Source organism: Prionailurus viverrinus, chromosome C2 (assembly GCF_022837055.1).
Source record: "Prionailurus viverrinus isolate Anna chromosome C2, UM_Priviv_1.0, whole genome shotgun sequence".
Taxonomy (NCBI): domain Eukaryota; kingdom Metazoa; phylum Chordata; class Mammalia; order Carnivora; family Felidae; genus Prionailurus; species Prionailurus viverrinus.
Window position 1 is genome coordinate 121,753,153 of NC_062569.1, and position 20,066 is coordinate 121,773,218.

At 33.8% G+C, this 20,066-nt stretch overlaps 1 pseudogene; it reads left to right on the forward strand.

Moving 5' to 3' along the window:
• The first annotated feature begins 13,433 nt into the window (after positions 1–13,433).
• Positions 13,434–14,239, forward strand: LOC125174519 (60S ribosomal protein L7a-like; annotated as a pseudogene).
• The last annotated feature ends 5,827 nt before the right edge of the window (positions 14,240–20,066 follow it).

The window sequence follows — 20,066 nt, forward strand, 5'->3', positions numbered from 1 at the left end:
CTGGAGCCAGCTTCCGATTCTGTGTCTCCCTCTTTCTCTGCCCCATCCCCACTCATGCTTTGTCTCTCTCTGTCTTAAAAATAAATAAAACATTAATTTTTTTTTAAAAAAATGTTCTATGAGAGAAAAACATGTAAAGTTTGGTTAAATCATCTGCAGAATCAATCATTCAATATTTTTTTTAATCTTCAGTTTTATAAAAACAATGAGATTATGGTTATAATGTTTAATACGAATAAACATTAATTACTTATTAGAGGGTTATTAATAAGAAAAGTCCTTTGAAGTTATTTTTACATGGGGTTAAGTTAGAACATATACACATGTATTCAAATAGTGAAAATGGCTAATAGTAATAGATCATTTCTTCAAGTTATTTAGGTTCCAAACAGGTGTAATTGAAAAAAGATGAGATGCACTTCATCTTATCCATACTCTTCTTCTATTAATAAAAGTTGCTACAGGAACTTCAGTTATTGGAAATGCCACACAGACCTCATATTTTACATGTTCTGCACACTTCAAAGAATTTGGATTGCCCATGAAATATGAGTTTGTGAAAATCCAAATGGAGATTTGTTCCCCAATAATAATTGACCTTAAAAACCCTTTCTGGCTCTCCTTCCAATACACTAATGCATAGTTAGAAAACCACAGAAATAATAGCATAGACATATTATAATATGAATATAAATATAATCACCAATTGCTCATTTTAGCTCATTTAATGTTTTATGCACACCACAGTGCATATTAAAAATGTCATAAAAAACAGGTAGTGTGGTAGTAATAAATGTAAGACAACATGAATCATGAAAGCACAATGTATTGTAATGGATCAGTAAGGATCAAATGATGGAAAACCTAATAGAAGTTAAACCTATAAATAGCTGGGCTTCCTGCAGTGGAAGAAAATTAAGCACATAGCAATTAAAGAAGAGTGAAGACATTTAATTCGCATGGGGAGAAATAAGTGAACTTATCTCAGTGCAGTCACGAACAATAAGAGTATCAATACATTTTATTGTTCACAGACTAAAGAAGTGATTAATGACTACTATTGTTTTGTATTTATATATAGATATTAATATTTATGTATGTATTTTGTCAAATGGACAGTGAAAATTAAAATATAAGTCATAAATCAATAAATTCTTTTTAAAAAAATCAAACAAAACTACCTGTGAAAAATTAAATGATTTTCTTTTATTGTGTCATATGAAGTTACCCAAATGACACTAGTGTGATTTACGCCTAAATTAATATATAATATTTATTGAGGGATATTGTTGCAACGTAAGCACAAACCAAAAAAGTCCCCAAATAAAAAAATGCTATTAGCATTGTTGTGAACATGTAAGAAAGGTAAATTAATTTGTGAATAGTCACAGATAGAGGTTATATGACCATATAAGAAAGCATAACTGAAAGAAATCTCTCCTACAGAATGGAAATAGTCATTTTAAGATTGTTAAAAATTGTATACCAACAAATATTTAAAAATATGAAGTGATAAATTGATAATAAGTGTTTATAAAAATGCTAGGATATTTCAGAATACTATTGCTTCTGTAAATACTCGAGAATAATTATAAAATTATAACTTCTATGAATTAGGCCAATTTGTTTCAACATATGCATTGTGTTAAATACTAAAAAGGATAAGCATAAAAGAAAAGTAGTTTAATAAGTTATACCACTGACTGTATTGCGGTAACTAGGACAAGCTTGTGATCAGCAATGCTACCTGCCCCAAGACAAAAGACATCATACAGATGATGGGTCTACGATCTCTTTATAGCAGTAATGGGCCCTCAGACAATGCAAACAATCACTTTGGCAGATTACACTTTTAACCATATAAATACAGTATATGTGCCCTTAGAAGGCACCATTAAAAAAAAAAAAGTAAAGTACAGGGCAGCACTATTATAAGAAATAGACATTAAGAAACATAGACATTAAAAAAACATAACAACAAAGTTAGATAATTCTCTTATGCTTATATCATTTACACTGGATACATTTAATGCCAAAAATGGAGGTGTCCCTAAATAATACTTCCCAACTCAGTGTCTAAATGAATTAGAGGAAACAGCATGGTAGAGTCAAACGTATTTGGGTGGGAGTGCCCAGTTAATAAACTATCTGTATGTTTTTAGACAAGAAACGGAATCTCTTGGAGCTTTTATTTCCTCAGCTAGAAAATGAAGATAATATATAGGCATAAGTTTGTCTCAACCTGTCTATCTTACTTACTTACATTTATCCCTAGTGCCAAACAGAGTGGCACAAATTATATGCTAAAATAAATTTTTCTTGGCTACAACCACTTATAATATTCCTGGTACATTGCTTTCCACTTTGCAGGCTGTGGGGTTAAGTCAACTTGTTAAACCTCCATTGTACACTGCATTGATCACAACTGTTATTATAAAACCATGTATTTAACATTGTTTTGTGTTCTTTAACCTTTAACTGGACAGAAGTCCATGAGACCAAATTCATGTTGTTGTTTTTCTTTCTTCCAGTAACTCAGTAAATATATGTGCAATGTGTAAAATAAGAACACAATATATTTGATTTTTTTTCTTCAAGATTGAAAACAAAAAGAAACAAAAGAGTTCTTACCAAGTTATTATGAGTATGAGAGTTTCCATAATTAACAACTGCCAATGGTTGTCCTAAAACATAGAAAAAGGTTTACCCTAGGCCCATTAAGATTTCCTACTAGGGGCACCTGGGTGGCTCAGTTGGTTGAGTATCCAACTCTTGATTTCGTCCAGCTCAGGTTATGATCTCACAGTTCATGGATTTGAGTCTGGCATCAGGCTAGGGATTCTCTCTCTCCCTCTCTCTCTGCCCCTCCCCTGCACATTCCCTCCACCCCGCCCCCGTCTTCCAAAAATAAATAAGTAAACTTGAAAAAAAGATTTCCTTCTTTACTTAAAGTCACACAATGCTTTAAAAACTATTTGTAATTTACTTTTATTTACCATCTAATTTGAGTCATTCATTCATTAGCAAACACTGAAGTACCTATTACCTACAAAGGAATTAAAGCAAGATGGTCCTTGCCTACATCATGCCCACAAAATTTAGCAGGAAATTGAATCATCTGATTCTCAAAAAATACCTTTGATATAATTAAGGCAGTATTTTTAGCTTCCGTGTACAGATTAGTGAACAAAAACTTAGAGATGTTTAAATGACTTTTTCCAGATGATAATTAATAGGTGTCAAGGTCTTCTAAGAATAGGGTTTTTTCCACACACTGAGTTTTCCTGTGCATTTTCATGTCTATTATCAACCAAAACAAGCCTTCATGTACTTCAAAATAAAAATCAATACACTGCTTTATTTTATCTTTTCTAGGATAAATCATGTTATATCTGTAAAGCTCTTTATAAGTCTTCTATATGTTCTCAATTTTGCCAAATATTATTAAAGTTGAACTAGTCCCCTGATGAGTTACAATTTTAAAATATAAGCATCTTATAAATTATAATAAAATAAGTATTTGATTATGCTTTGAGTTGTAACTCATGACAAACTATGATGGAAGAGATACAGAAAACTAGTAGTCACTGTCATTTTAAAATCTGAATATACTGAACAAGCTATCAGAAAATTATAATTTATTTTTGTCAACACAGAAAAAAAAGCATGTACAGTGTGTTTGCCCATAGCAGTCAAGGCATGAAGACACCTCATACTTTGGCACCCATTTTAAATCATGTTCAAAAACAACATGTTTAAAATGAAGGCAAGCTGTCATAAGGCAAGCTGGGGTAATAAGAGTTTGGCAATTAAAAAGCACCAGCACATTTACCAATCTGAATATTCAAGAACTGTAAATCATTAATCATAAGTAAACCACCTGCTGGGGACACTCTAACCCAGTATAAAGATTTGCCATGTGTGTAATTGTCAGTTTCAGATTGAATTTTTATCCAGGGAACAATAGTATTCAAGATTATTTGGGTGAAATTTTTATTAATTTTGAAAATAAAAATTATTGTATCCCTCATTATACTTCAGATATTGAAAGAGTCCTGTTTAAAATGACAATTGTTTTCATACCCCATTACATTTTTTATCAATTATTAAATAGCTCACTGTCATGTGATAAACCAATATTTAACCTTTTTTAAAAAAACATTTTCTGCTGTTATCAAAAACAAAAATAAATCTGACTTGTTATAAGCCTAAGAGTTTTAGGCAGGCATACACTTGTCACTGATTTTTTAGCACATATATGTAAATGTATAGCTTACTTTGCTATAGACTGCAAGCAGTATTTTTTTTATTTTTTTAATATTTATTTATTTTTGAAAGAGAGACAGAGAGACAGAGCACAAGTAGGGGAGGAGCAGAGAGAGATGGACAGAATCCAAAGCAGGCTCCAGGCTCTGAGCTGTCAGCGTAGAGCCTGATTCGGGGCTTGAACTCCCAAACTGCACTGAGAGATCACGACCTGAGCCGAAGTCAGACGCTTAACCGACTGAGCCACCCAGGTGCCCCGATTGCAAGTAGTATTTTTACAATAATTAGATACTTTTAACTCAGCTCTAAGGACTGACAGTTTTCCAATCAGTTACAAAATGTGTGTGTATGTATAGATATGTGTGTGTGTGTGTGTGTGTGTGTGTGCGCTTGTGTTTCTGGTTGTTGTGGCTTATTTATATTGTCAAAAATCCATTACCTCTTTTTATGATGAAATGGCTAAAAACTCCTGGGTGGGATTTAACCATTTGCAAAATTTAAAATAATTTGAATACAATAGAGGAAGACAATCTCCTTCCTCTTAATGCTTCATGCATCAAACCTAGTTTAAGCACTTCCAACATTACAGATCAGCAGTCTGCTGAGAGTTACAGAAGGCCACCACTGTTTCAGTATCCCACAAGTTAGTTTGGACCTTAGGTGGAGGACACAGAGTTTTACCATTCTCAAGCCAGACCCTTTGGGACTCAAAGAGACTAGATTCCCCAAAGCTTCTCATAAAGGTGGGGCAAGAAACTGAGACAGATAGGGGACATCATTTTGATTAATGAGAGGCAGGAGACTTGGAAAAGCCAAAACACAAATCTCTTCAACTGGAATCCACAGAAATTAAGTGACTTTTACAATGCCATCAGCCTAACTATGCAACTAAGATTTACCTTCCAAATTTATCTGCACAAAGGTTTTCCAATGTTTTCAGCATGTGCATTTGTGATACGTGCCACACTTTGAGTACTTTTAACACTAAATCCATGCTCTAGTATGTTTCCCACTGTTTCTGAAAGTTTAGATTCCATCAAGAAGACTAGCAGGACTTGTTAAAAATGCAGAATCAGGGGTCTGCCTCTGTCCTTGAGATATTTTTATTTACATTTGATGATAGCAATGCAGGTAGTTCTCAGATGAAACTTCATGAAAATACAATATAGTGCCTCCTGGAAAGCTGGGATTGCATAGCTTCTTAAACTGTATCACAAAGCTGCTGAGAGAATGGATTCCTAGGTAGCAAGCATGATGTTTCTCATGCATGAGGATTCCAAATGCGCCGTAACAGACATAGATTTCTTTCTGCCACAGCCTCTATGACATTCTAGCTTCCAAGTCATTTCATTTTGTCTCCTTATTTTTTTAATTCTTATGTCTACTGTTTATATTGTTCCTTCATCAACACGATAGTCAGACATAGGCATGTATTGTATTTCGGTCATCAGACAAAAACTTCTTTCTTTTTAAATCTTTAAATTCACCACTGTCATCACATTGTCCTAGCAAACACCCATTTGCCTATTGGCTTTGCCCAGATTGATCATTCCCTGCAAACCCACCATACGTGTTCTTTTCTAAATGCATTTCTGATCATGCCACCCTCTTACATAAAGTGTCTCATTCGTTTCCCAATGGTTCAGAATAAACTCACTAGTCTATAAACCTTTGGTATTCCATTCTCTTCTCTTGAGCCTTATTTTGTGAGATTCTGCTCCATAAATCTCTCTGGTCCAGACTCAGTGAAAATGTTGAAGTCCCTCCCACCTGGCATATTTCTGCATGCAACAGGACTTTACAGGTGCTCTTGTCTCTAGGAGCCTATGTTATGATAAACCTAGTACTTTCTTCTTTTGCCAACCAACCTATGCTCCAGATGTTAGTTCCTGAAATACTTCTACAGAGATTCTTCTCTGACTTCCCTACTGGGGTAAAGTCCCAATTTCACAAACTTCTCAACAGTACTTCATACAGCTGCAATTTTACGTTTTTGGTGTAATTATTTGATTAGTATCTGTGTCCTCCACTGTATTTTAGGTTCCACAGGGGCAGGGACAATGTCAACTTTTGCTTTCCAGAGCTTTCATAGCTAGTGTGTGGCACATTTTAAGGTGTTCAGTGGATGCATTTGTTGAATGTATGAGATGATAAGAAGATATTTTCTGTCCCTAGGGAACTGGGAATTATTCTATGGACAAGAAGGTGACAAATTTTGTAAGCTGGGCATGACATAATCAGATCTGTGATGTAGGAAGATACATCACAGTAATTGGAGAATGCACTGTAGTGGGAAAAGACTGGAAGTGAGGAAAGAAGTCTGAGCGACTGTAGCAGCCTGGGTTAGAAAGAGTAAGGGTCCTAACAAGGAAAGTAGCAATTGGATGGAGGGTTGTGGAGCAGGGATACTAGTGTTTGAGGGAAATGTAGGAATAATGGGAATCATGGTAAGTTCATACCCTGAAACAAGGTGAATGAGATATCAGGACATTCTATCATGTAAAGAGAAGCAGATTTTGGAGAAAAGTAAAATTCTTCGTTAAAAACAGTGAGTTATCCATGCTAAACTTTGCCGATTATTATGAATATGGTCACTGCTCAAAATCTATCACCTCAGCATTAAAGTAGACATTGAAATGAGGAAAAGGAGCTATCATACCCTTGATATCATCCTCCTTCTAACTATTCAGTTCAAAAAATTGGAGTCCTACAACTAATTTACAAAATCCTGTGAATCCTACAGAATATATCTCATCTCTTGTATTTTAATACCTGTTTGCCATATCAAGTTTCTTAGAAGTATAGCCATACTTCCTTATTTACACTGTCATTATTTCCAGAACCTCAAACCCTCCTTACTTTGACCATGAAAGGCTGCAGCGTCTCCCTTTCTCCATATAGTTTCTCTATCTCTTAATTTACTGCCTACAATCCATCATTCATTATCCTGCCAGACTGTGTTCTTTAAATGCTGCTTTCATCTTAAAATAACTTGTAATTGTTCTCTGTTGTCTTACACATCTAAGTCAAATTTGGTCTTTTTACAGTCCTTAAAAAAAGACCTGTCTTAACTGTCTGTTCTACAACATGAACCTATAATAAGTTAAATCCTATGGTTCCATGCTAGCCCCACTTTTCTCTCCTCCTCTTCTCTTGCTCCACGTCAGTGATATCAGCATGAGAAGTGCATGGTAAAAACCATAACTTCCCATTTCCTTCACAAATATTTCCACCTTTTCCCATTTTACACCAGTCTCTACTTGTTCACTTTCTGAAACAGGTACACACTTATTCTGAAACTCTCTATCTGCATTCCCACTTGAAATCTCTTTGGGGTTCCTTCCTACTCCTGCACTTCTTGGCAGCCCACATGGCATGTAACAAGGCATTTAGCACATGCCACGTACTCAGTGTCTTCTCTCAGGGAGGACTAAGGAAGATAAGTGCTTGTGAACGCCTAAGGAGAACAACAACAACAACAACAACAACAACAACAACAACAACAACAAGTTGGTATTTCCCAAATGATTTCAATGTCAACAGGACACATAGAAATACACTACTGAGAATAACGGGAAGATGAGTGCTGTTTTTACCAAATAATTGAATTTTAAAATTCAATTCTTTTGTTTAAAAGTTGAGCAAGAAGCATTAGAATTTCCCAGCAAAGTACTACTTCAGATCTTGAAGATTCAATTTTGTGTATCATAATTGTGCCATCTAGTATACCCTGAAGTTGATTTGATGGGCCTCTAATTTCTGCTCTTATGCTCGACAATGTGATGTATTTTTCTCTTAGTATGAATGATTTATTATAAGTTGTCAATAAATATATCATTTTACAAGTAAAATTACATTTCACATGAACAATTGAGTTTATGAGACATTGTGACAACAAAGTTAGATGTGTTTTGTGTAGTTAGTGAAATATAGTTTCTTTGTGTTATTCTCTGTACAGAGCAGCTCTTCCATAGCATGAATCTGCATATGGAGGCCTTCCAGAAGTCACAAGTTTTCTGTTAGTTAAAATAAACTGCTCCAAAAATTAAGAAAACAGTATCTCTGCTGACGAGGATTTGGGAAAAGTTAATCATTTAGGTTTTCTGAATTTAGTATGCCTTATACCTCAATTAGTCATGTAACATATTTATACATTCATTTATTCATTCACCCATTCATTCAACAGCTATTTGGATATGTAGTGGAGTGTAAAACTGACAAAGTCTCTGCCCTTATTGTGCCTTTATTCAGAGCCATTGATTTTTTTAATGTTTATTTATTTATTTTGAGAGAGAGAAAGAGAGAGAACACAAGCAGAAAGGGGGCAGAGAGAGGGAGAGGGAGAATCCCAAGCACTCACTATGCTGTCAGTGCAGAGACCAACACGGGGCTCAGTCTCAGGAGGCTTGAGATCATGACCTGAGCAGAAATGGAGAGTCGACTACTTAACCTACTGAGCCTCTGAGGCACCCTTAGAGCCATTGCTTTGTTATCAGATGCTATGATGTAATTAAACTACAATCTACTTAGATTGTATATATCACAAATATATCACTGTTGATGAATGACTCAAAAAAAAAAGGTATGAGCTATCTAAACGTATACGAATAAAAGAAAATGTGATACAGAGCAAGATTTTGCATTAGGTTATATGAAAAGAAAGTAATAGGTAACCCTAAAAGGATGTAACTTTACGTAGCTATTAATTTTACAATGATAATTGTTAGCTTCCTGGCCAGTATCTGTTCTAAGGACTTCTATTTGTTTATATATGTGTTTGCCCATAAAATATCATTTACCTATACTGATAACAAAGCACAATAACCTATACAATTCTGTTTTCTAAAAGTAAAATTTGAGGGGCGCCTGGGTGGCACAGTCGGTTAAGCGTCCGACTTCAGCCAGGTCACGATCTCGCGGTCTGTGAGTTCGAGCCCCGCGTCAGGCTCTGGACTGATGGCTCAGAGCCTGGAGCCTGTTTCCGATTCTGTGTCTCCCTCTCTCTCTGCCCCTCCCCCGTTCATGCTCTGTCTCTCTCTGTCCCAAAAATAAATAAACGTTGAAAAAAAAAATTAAAAGTAAAATTTGAAATAAAAAAAATAGTCACTACACATTTTATCTTTTTACATATCTGTATTTTGACTCTTTTAAAGATCAAATAAAATAAACACTAGGGATTTTATATGTACTTGACTAATTAATTGGCGCAGTTACCAATCTCATTGCATTTATTAAGAAAACTTTATGAGAACAATAAATCCTAGTTCATCAGGGGAAATTAAAACTTATGGAAGTTAGTAAGAAATAATAATCACTGCATTCTACAAGTTGAAGATGGCAGCACATAAGAGGACACATTCCCTTGTTACATTCAATGATTCAGATTTGATGTACATTAATTTGCTCAATACTCTCCTACCACTTCTTTTCTCTGCCTTCTTTAAAAATGCCCTACTCAAAATTATCACCTTTTAAATTTCTTCAGGCATTGATTTTGTGTGAGTTTAGGGAATAATATAATTTTACGGGCAAATTTCACTTGTAATTTCCTTAATTCATTTTAAGTCCAAACCCAATACAGCCAAGGCATTCAAATACAACACATTGGGTAAGGCAAAGAGTGTCAATTTCAACAGGTGCATGCGCCTATTAGGTTTCTGGTTTAAGATGATTGAAAAGAGTAGTTACAAAACTTCACAGAAGTTAGAAAAAAAGATGTGGCGAAAGAAAACAAGAGATATTTTTTAAGGGAAAAAAGTACATAATCACATAAAGAAAATAAAAACTTCAGCTTTAGAAGAGAACAGACATCCTACTGAGGACTCTGTGGCAGACAGCTTCTAAAATGACCCTTAGTGTTCCTTGTCTTTGAATATTCCTCTGTTTTTGAGGGTGGTTGGGACCTAGAGACTGATTTCTAAAGAATACAATGTATAAAATAATAGGATGTCACTTCCAGGATTAGGTTACAAAATATTCTGCCTTTTGTCTTGCTCACTCTCTCTGGCTCTCTTTTGCTTTTGCTGAGGGAAACCAGCTGTCATGTGTGAACTGCCCAATAGAGAATTGAATCTCTGGACAATAGTCATGGAGGACCTGTGTCAACAGGACCTGTGTCAACAGTCAAGTGACACAGTGAGCTTGGACATGGACCTCATTTGAGCCTTGAGATGACTGCTACCCTAACCTACACCTTGATTATACAGCTTTGGGAGAGCCTTTCAACCAGAGGTCCCAGCTAAATCTTGCCTAGATGCCTGACTCACAGAAATTAATAGAAAATAAATGTTTATCATTTTAAAAGGACCATCTTTTACTTTATTTATTCAGAGTTATCTGTGCCTATGCACATCCATGCATTTTCTGTTAAAATAGTAAGCTTCTGGAGGACAGGCAAAGTAGTATCTAACAAGTTTTGTACACTGTTTACTTCAGAACATAAGTGCATATCAATTATTTAATGTGTCCTCCTGATAAGCATAATAGATTTTTCTATCAAAATGAGCTACTGATTGGAACTTAAATTACCTAAATAATTATTTCAAATCCCTGATTCACTTTAACTTTTGATTATCGGGTATGCAAAATTACTTATTCAAGGTTTGGACTCCTTCCACTTGTCACTTAGAAAAAGAAAAGAAAAGAAAAAAAACCTGCAACCTAAATTTGAGATATGGAAAGTTGATACCAAATCCTCTGTAATCTGTCAGAGGAAAACAACTCCCTTTCAAGTCACAAAAAACCAAAAGCATGAAATGCCATTCTACATGGTTTCACTTACAGTTAATTCCATAAATTGTGATTAGTTTGAATATATGTAATATTAATAGCTAACTTTCTGCGTCAACAGATTCAAACTTCAAAACCCTTGCCTATTTGCTCTTCATTTTTAAAATGCTTGCTTAAAAGATATTATATCAAGGGCTTTTCATGCTTAGAAAAAGACAGATAACCAAATGTAATCCTACAATAATATTTCTGCTCAAACTAGGTTACACTGATTGACATGTACAGGATATTTTTATGAGCAAACAAATATGAAAAAAAGAAATACACATATTGAATTTCAGATATTCTGAAAATAAAATGTCTAACTATATGAACTATATAACAGTATAATAAATCCCTGTACCTATACTATAGAAAACAATCAACAGAAAATATCCTGAGCAAATACATAAATAATCATATCTTCATAAAATTATCATTCTCATATTTTAAAAAATATATTTTGTGTACTTACAATGAGTCAAAATCCACAACTGGAACTGATAAACTTATCTCGTTGATATATAGTAATTATGTGGTTACTTAAATATGTATTTCTGAAGAGGTTTATCAGCTATCAAAATGGTTTGTTCATGCATATAGTATTTAGACAAAAACAACAAATAATTTGTTAAAATATGACAGCAAAGAAAAGTTATGCTGAAAATATTTTACAGATATGTGTCTTTCATAGGCTTCTGCTATAGAAATTAAATCATATCCAATAGAAATTATAATTAGCACTTAATGTCATTAACTAAATTATTTAACATATGAATTAATATTTCTAGGATCAAAATTTTAAGCATTGACATGTTTTGATATATCTCATTAAATTTTATAAGTTATTGAATCTAAACATCAATTGTAACTCACGTTGCTGTTTTATGTACTTGTAAGAGAAAAATACCACCGATTAAACGCTGATACACTAGGGATGCTTCACAAATCAGATATGTTAAAATATTTTTTAAAAGTGTATGTTATTTCAATGAAATATGACAATTACTTTATATAGCTATAAAATACTATAACAAAGCTTAAAGGTCTGCAGAGATCTGATGAAGGAATATGTTTATGCTTTTTAAAAATCCACTGAAATTACTTTTTTCAACTACTATATTTTTTAGACAAGAGTTTCTATTTATGCACTTCAAAAATCCACATTAGTTTTTAATGAACATCAATTACACTTCAATTTTTCATATTACTCATGAAAGAAAATAATTTAGGCTCCTTTACAGAACTGCCAATTGCAATTTACCTTGGCTCTTTCAGGCAAGAGCAGGTTCATAAATCAGCAAGTTAAGCATTTACTAAATGACAAAGAAACAAAATTACAAATGAATAAAATAATCCAATATTTTCCTTCAAATAACAAATTTAATATAGTTTTAGTAAAGAGGTTCCTAAAACTTATGATGGGACATTTCTATTTTGTATCTGAGTTGTATTATTGGGAGAACTCTCAAAAAAAACATAAAAAGTATTTTTGGAAAAATAATTGATATTACATTGTTTTAAAATTTCAGTGAATAGAAAGTCTCTAACTATTGGGCAATCTTTAAAACAATAGTAGGTTAAATATTATCTTGGTGGCCTACAAAACATAGATATGATAGAATTTTTCTTCCCACTTCCTAAACCATGCAATTTCATTACAAAGAAAGGCTGTATGTTTTAATAAGAAGAGCTGACTTTGGGTTCTGGGTTAGGACCCTGAACATCAGTTTCCTTAACTGTGAGATGTACATTCCATCATATTTTTTTTAAGAATTAAATAATGTGTATAAAGACTCTAGTTCAGTGCCTTCCATTTAATTGGTGTTCACTATAAAAAGAACTTGCATTATTTTACAAGAACATAAGGAGACACCTCATATAGTAACCATTCTACAAACACTAACACAATTACAATTTTTCAAAGTATATTAAAGCAAAAAAACTCACCTTCCTTAAATATATTCATATAAATTATCTGTCATTTTAGCTCTATACTATAAACACACAACTAAATACAAGTACATACATGTAATTTATCAGTCAGCCTAGTCAGCGTCGCTTAGGGGCCATTTGGTAGTATCTGAAGACATCTTCGATTGTCAGGACTGGGAGGGTCTAATACTGGCATCCAGTGTGTACAGGCCACGGGCACTGCTAACATTCTAAGGTGAATGAGACTGTCCTCAATACAAGGAATATCCAGCCCCAAATGTTAATTGTGCTGTGGTTGAAAAGCATTGCCCTAAATGTTTCTGTGGGCAGCCATTCAACTACGTAAAGAAATAAATTTTGATGAGTATAATGAAAGAGCATGCCTGAAGGTAAAAATGTTTCTACAGATTTTTCTTATTATGAAATTTGTTTTTAATTGAAGATTGTTTAAAAGCAGTTTGCACTCTCTCCTCCAGCCATCCGAGATGCTTCAAGGAAAGAAACCTAAGGAGAAAAAGATGGTCCCAGCCCTTGCTGTCATGAAGAAGGTGGTCAGTCCTCTGTTTGAGAAAAGGCCCAAGAATTTTGGCACTGGACAGGACATTCAGCCCAAAAGGGGCCTCACCTGCTTTGTCAAATGGCCCCACTACATCAGGCTTCAGAAGCAAAGGGATATTCTCTATAAAGGTCTAAAAGTGCCTCCCATGATTAACCAGTTCACCCAGGCCTGGACCACGAAATAGCCACTCAGATGCTTAAGCTGGCTCACAAATACAGACCAGAGACAAAGCAAGAGAACAAGCAGAGACTGTTGGCTTGGGCTGAAAAGAAAACTCTTGGCAAAGGGGATGTCCCCACTAAGAGACTGCCTGTCCTTCAAGCTGAGGTTAATACTGTCACCACCTTGGTGGAAAATAAGAAGGCTAAGCTGGAAGTGATTGCACATGATGTAGATCCCATTGAGCTGGTTGTCTTCCTGTCTGCCTTGGGTAGTAAAATGAGGGTTCCCTACTGTTTTATCATCTAGAAGGACAGGCCAGGGGCATCTGGTCCACTGGAAGGCTGTACCACTGTTGCCCTCACACAGGTTAACTCAGAAGACAAAGGAGCTCTGGCTAGGCTGGTGGAAACCATCAAGACCAATGACACTGGCAGATATGATGAGATCTACTTTCACCTGGGAGGCAACATTCTGGGTCCAAAGTTGGTGCCTCACATTGGCAAGTTGGAAAAGGCAAAGGCTAAAGAATTGGTCACCAAACCGGACTAAGTGTACACTGTTGATTTTTCTGTACGTAGAAGTAATAAAAAATTCTCTTTCACAAAAAATGGTGGGGGTTGCTAATGTCATAATGTTATCTGGTTAGTCTCTGAACTTTAGATTGTGTGGTATTGTAAATTTTCTTTTCAAAATCTAGTTTGTGACCAGTCGCACCATTCCACAATTGCTCTGGAAGGCAATTTTAAGCTCTTTCCTAGATATTCCAAGATGATAATTTCAGTGGATTTGTCTCATTTCCCAGTCTCAAAGGGAAAGAGAAAAAAATAATATTCATAACAAATCTAAGGATTTATCAGATGTCAGCAACTGCCACCTCCTTCTATTCTAGTTTAAAATACTCTTTAAAATCTTCTTTATTGCCAGCAATATGTCCCTGCAACCATATTCTAATGCCTGTGTCATATCAAATCCCTTCTGATGCATACTGTCTTACCATAGCAGGACCTTGTACCTATCAGGCACTCTAATAAATGCCACATAGATCAAGCTAAATTGCCATACCACCTTCCTCCTAAAAGCTCCAGAATGACTTCTGTGGCTGAAGAATAATCAATTACTTACTCAATTCAATTCAACAAATATTTATTAAGCATCCATTCATTTTTGTGTTTTCTCCCCTTGAGGGCTGCTGTCCTTAAGAGCAGCTGGAAGCAAATGGCTTCCATTTATTAAAGACTTTTATTTTAAAGATGCTTAAGTGCAGTTCACAGCTCTTCAACTGCTCTTACCAAATCCTCAGAGGCTCCATTGTGGAGGAAATTCATGTTTTATCACACAGAAACAAGAGTAATGTGTTCCATTTTCATTTGGTCAAGAAAATATCAGCATTATAACTAGGGGAGGGATGTACAGAGTAGACATGGCATGTCTAAATATGTCATATATTACTATTATAAATAAGCTTATATACTCATTGATAATGTGAATTTATCTTTCCAAATGTTATCTATGTTAACTGTTATGCTGCATATTATAAGAAAAAACGCTTTATTTTGTTTATATTTTAATTACTCCTGATTTATATCAAGGTTTAGATAATACAAAAGACTGTTAAGTGTTTTGGATAACATATGCTTCTATTTCCAATAAGGACCATCGTATTTTCCCTTTTTCTCCTGAGGAGCACCAAGAGTAGTTGGATGCCAATCTTAAAATAAATATTCTTTATTTGGATCAATATATAGATGATTCCTTCCAAGAATATTAGTCACAGTACTGCTGGGAACTGTCTCCAGATTTATCCCAGCCAAAAAAAAAAAAAAAAAGATAGAGCATCTTCTCTAGAGAACCCTTGTGGGTTCTTTTCTCCCACCTTGGAGTTCAGAAGACTACTCCCACTACATTCTCTTGGGGATGTCAAAAATAGTACCCTGTCATCTGTCTTGGAGCCAGGGCTATGTTTCTCTTATAAGAGACTTATAGCTTTAGCATTCTGTAAGGGCGTTTCAAAGTCCACGTGCTGAGTCTGTCTGAGGCTACTACTGAAGACAACACCAGAGCACTTGTTTTCCCTTGGTTTAAACCATCAAAGTTCTGAGTAGAACTTATCCACCTAGTAGTGAAGAACTGCAGTCTAGGATGTTTATCTTTACTTACCTAATCTTTGATACTCTTCATAAACTTAAAAATAAGGGTTTATTACAACCACCAATGATACACTTACTGCCCACACAATATACTTCATTTTTTACAGCATGGTATTAAAATCTCTTACCAATCTGATTTTAACTGAGTTCTCTAGATGTTCTCCTCTCCTGGGTGCTTGTAAGAAATTATTTTATGTTCTGTTTTTTTTTTTTTTTTGAGCATGGTCTTCTTTACACTACACTTTTGATGTTATGTCTCAAATACCTTTTAAAATTAGTATTTTTCTAACAAGAGGAACTATATGTACCACCATAGTGCCTAAGACTACAATTTGTACACAGTAGAAATTTAACAATGTTTGAGGAACTGGAAATAAGCAAAATGAAAGAAAACACAGTGGTATGTTTTCATTATAAAAAGGGAAAAAACAATCAAATAAAGTATTGATTCATTTCTCAGCCCTGAAAGGCTATCTGTAGTTCAAGGAATGATGGCATTAGGACAACTATTCTTTTTGAATTATCCCACTGACCAAAAGACTTACCTACACCTGCATTTCTTTCCAAACTAACGGCTTCTTAACCATTAGGAAACATGTTCACAAATCCATTGAAACTCTTGTACCAAAGGTCATTTAGAGTCTCCCCCAAATCTAAATATCTTATTTCTTATCTTTATCAATGTCCACGCTGATGTTTGCCTCTCACACATACATCTTAAACCATTTCCATTACAAGATTTTGTGTCTTCTAAAATTCAGGTCTCACTAAGTAAATGCTTATTAAATTGACTGCATTGAGTTGTAATATCCTCTTACTATATCATCACTGTCACAATAATAAGAAAAATACCCCAGTCCTTATTTTAAAACTGTGTTCTGAAAATTGGGCCTTACATTATAGATTTCACAATCTACAGAGCATAAGGTAGTATTAAAATCAAATAAGTAAATATTACTCTTTTCATAAAGCACAATATATTTCAACTTTTTATGAAACAGTAAAATTTATGAAGGGATTGTTTTCTTATCTTCAAATCTAAACATACACAAAATAGCCATTAATTCAAATAGCTGTCTCAGCAGAAAGAGCTTTTTGAAGGCACTTGTGGGATTGGGCTAATCATCAGCAAGTTAGAAAGTGTCTCAGGAATGGAAATTACTGTGCATCTGGCTTCTCCCAGAAATCAGCTACATAATACATTGAAATGGAACATATTGCCTGTTAATTTTTTTTTCTTTGTGAAATCTTTAAATAAATTTGGAGAAGATATTACCCTATCATGCTTTCTCATAGGATAATATTTCAGGACCACAACTACAAACAAGAACAACAGAATGTATTACACAAACATGCTCTATTTTTATCTTTGTTGGTATTAATAATCACATGCAGCATTCATTTATAGAAGTGAATTTTTCATGGAAAATAATAAAAGTGTGTTCATGGTTCAGTAAGTGAATTTTAGATGCATAACCACACTTGACAGATTTTAGCCTCTAATGCCTTAATCCTTCCCCAGCATCACTGATGCAATCTCTGAAAAGCTAAGTATTAATTTGAGAGTATCATTTTTGTTTACATCATCTGGAAAGGAGGATTCAGAGCGCATCTTGTGTAAATTGCAATTATACATAGCATACTTTTTAGAGCCATTTTCATATAACATTTTACATAATTGAATTGTATTCACTTGATTTGGGGGGCATGGGAATTAATGATACATTCTAAACATGATTCACTACAATTAAAATAAAGCAACTTGACTTTTAAACAGCAATAAAATACTTATAAAACTTATCAGGGAAAGATAAATTTTCATTGCAGATTAAAAATGAGAGCTTTACAAGAAAATAATGAAAGAATTAGGATTTCTAAAGTATTTGACTAAAAACTATTGGTATTTTTAATCCATCATTTTAAATTTATTTTGACATAATTTTTGTTTTGCAAAAGAGATGCAGTGACAGTATAGAGGGTTCCATATATCCTTATCCCAGTTTCCCCTAATGTTAGATCTTATAGACTTATAGTATATTAAGAATTAATATTTTATGTTCTTGGGCCCAAGCCAAGAAATCATGTTGCATTTATTTGTCATCTCTCTTTAGTCTCTTAAAATCTGTGATTCCTTGTCATTGACACTTTTGAGGAGTAATGGTTAGGTATTTTGTAGAATGCCCCTCAACATAGGATTGCCTAATGTTTTCTCATGATTAGATGGGGTTATGGATTTTAAGGTGGAATACTAAAAGGAGAAATTACTTTCCTATCATATCATATTATTGGGTACAGATAACAAGGTAGCATTACTGATTAATTTGGGTGTCTTGATTAAGGTAGTATCTGCCAGGTTTCTCCAGCATTTTTCTCTTTCTAGATTCTGTTGGAAGTGAGCCACTAAATCCAGCCCTCATTGAAGAGGAGGAGAATTAAGCTTCTCATCCTGAAGGAAGTAGTTTCAAAGAATTGTGGTTATATGTTATAAACACTACAATCAATAAGTATTTTGGGGGAGACCCATGAAGCTATGTATATATCCTATTTCTCCTTATAAATTTGCCATTAATTTAGCCTTTACCATTTCATTTCCTATTAATATTGATATATTATCTATATAAGAATATATATTTGCATATGTGATATGTATTATTTAATATATATGACATTTTAAAAATAAATAATGACATATTTTAAAAATATATAAAGTGTTTATATACTTTCAAATTAAAAGTGCATACATATGTTTTTAATTCTTCTCTTAGACATTTGATTTATATCATCTTATCCCCATATCTCCTATAGAATTCCTATGGGGAAATTGTGGGCAATGCTATATATATATGGGATAGGATAAGAAAGGGAAGCATTTTTAAAGAAATCAATGGGAATTTTTTTCTGTTGATAAACTTCTTGATATCTCTATAAAAGTTTAAGAAAACAGTGAATAATTAGGAAATGCAAATTTTCCCATGGAGGGACTTCAAACAGTCTGCACTAAATTTACACTAAACATTCCCTTATTCATTGAGAGAACTTCCCCAAGGTTTTTCAAAGGTGTGATACCTTGACATTTAATTTTCAATTTCTATGCTATCCACTCTGAAAGAATTTCATTAACTCTTCAGGTATATTACCCTCTCCAAAGTAACTCCCTCTCTTTTAACTCGCTCTAACTCTTCTACTTGTAGAACATATTATCTTATTTATTATTTTTTTTTCATCTCAATGAAAGATAAGCTCCAGAAGATGGATGGATCTTATCCATATTTTTTATACTCATTTGCCAACATGGAGGCAGCATTTCCCATTTAGTTGCCTTCTGATAGGTTTTTATTAATTAATTGAACAAATGAATTTTAGAACCATGAAATGTGTTTTTATGGAGAATTTTTTTTAAATCCAGTTGTATTTTATTCTTATAAATATCAATTTATTTGACTTTTTAAGTGGCTGTGGCATGCTCATTTGTATGCATATTCTACTTTGCCTTCATAAAATTATCATCAGCTTATTCCTATATTATCAATCATTTTTTTCCATTAGAGTTGCTGCATTCATTTAAGACTTCAAATAAGTTTTTAGTCTATTTTTTTCAGTTATTTTGCATCTTATGTACAAATTTATCAGAAATGAATCATAAAGCCTCTTTTTTGTCACTACGTAGTTCCATGAAAGTTTTCTATCACATACTCTTTTAAGCACTAATAACTTACACCCTGGAAGTAATAGTATCACATGGTTCCTAAGGATTTGTCACTATCTCAGCTAAAATCTTCTGGGTTACATTTCAAGAAGTATTGGATAATACATAAAAAGGTGATTAACATCAGAAGAAACAGCACTATACATTTGAAGCCTAAATTGTATTCTCATTCTTTAAAAAAAATGTTTAATTATTTAATTTATTTTATATTTATTTATATTTATTTTATTTATATTATTTTACTATTAATTTTAAGAAAAAGAGAGCATGAGCAAGGGAGGGGCAGAGAGAGAAGGAGAGAATTGCAAGGGCGTCCCTGTATTCTCATCCCTTACTCTTAATCAGGACATTTTACATTTACCAGTTCCTAAAATTTTTATACAGATATTGTCCAATGTTGGTCTTTTGAGTCTCTCTGTTTTTAGACATCATGTTTGTCATGATCTCAATTGATTGATTGGTCAATCTCTCTTTCTCCCTCTCTGTCTCATAGTTTTTAGTCCAGTCTAGTCTCTCCCCAAAC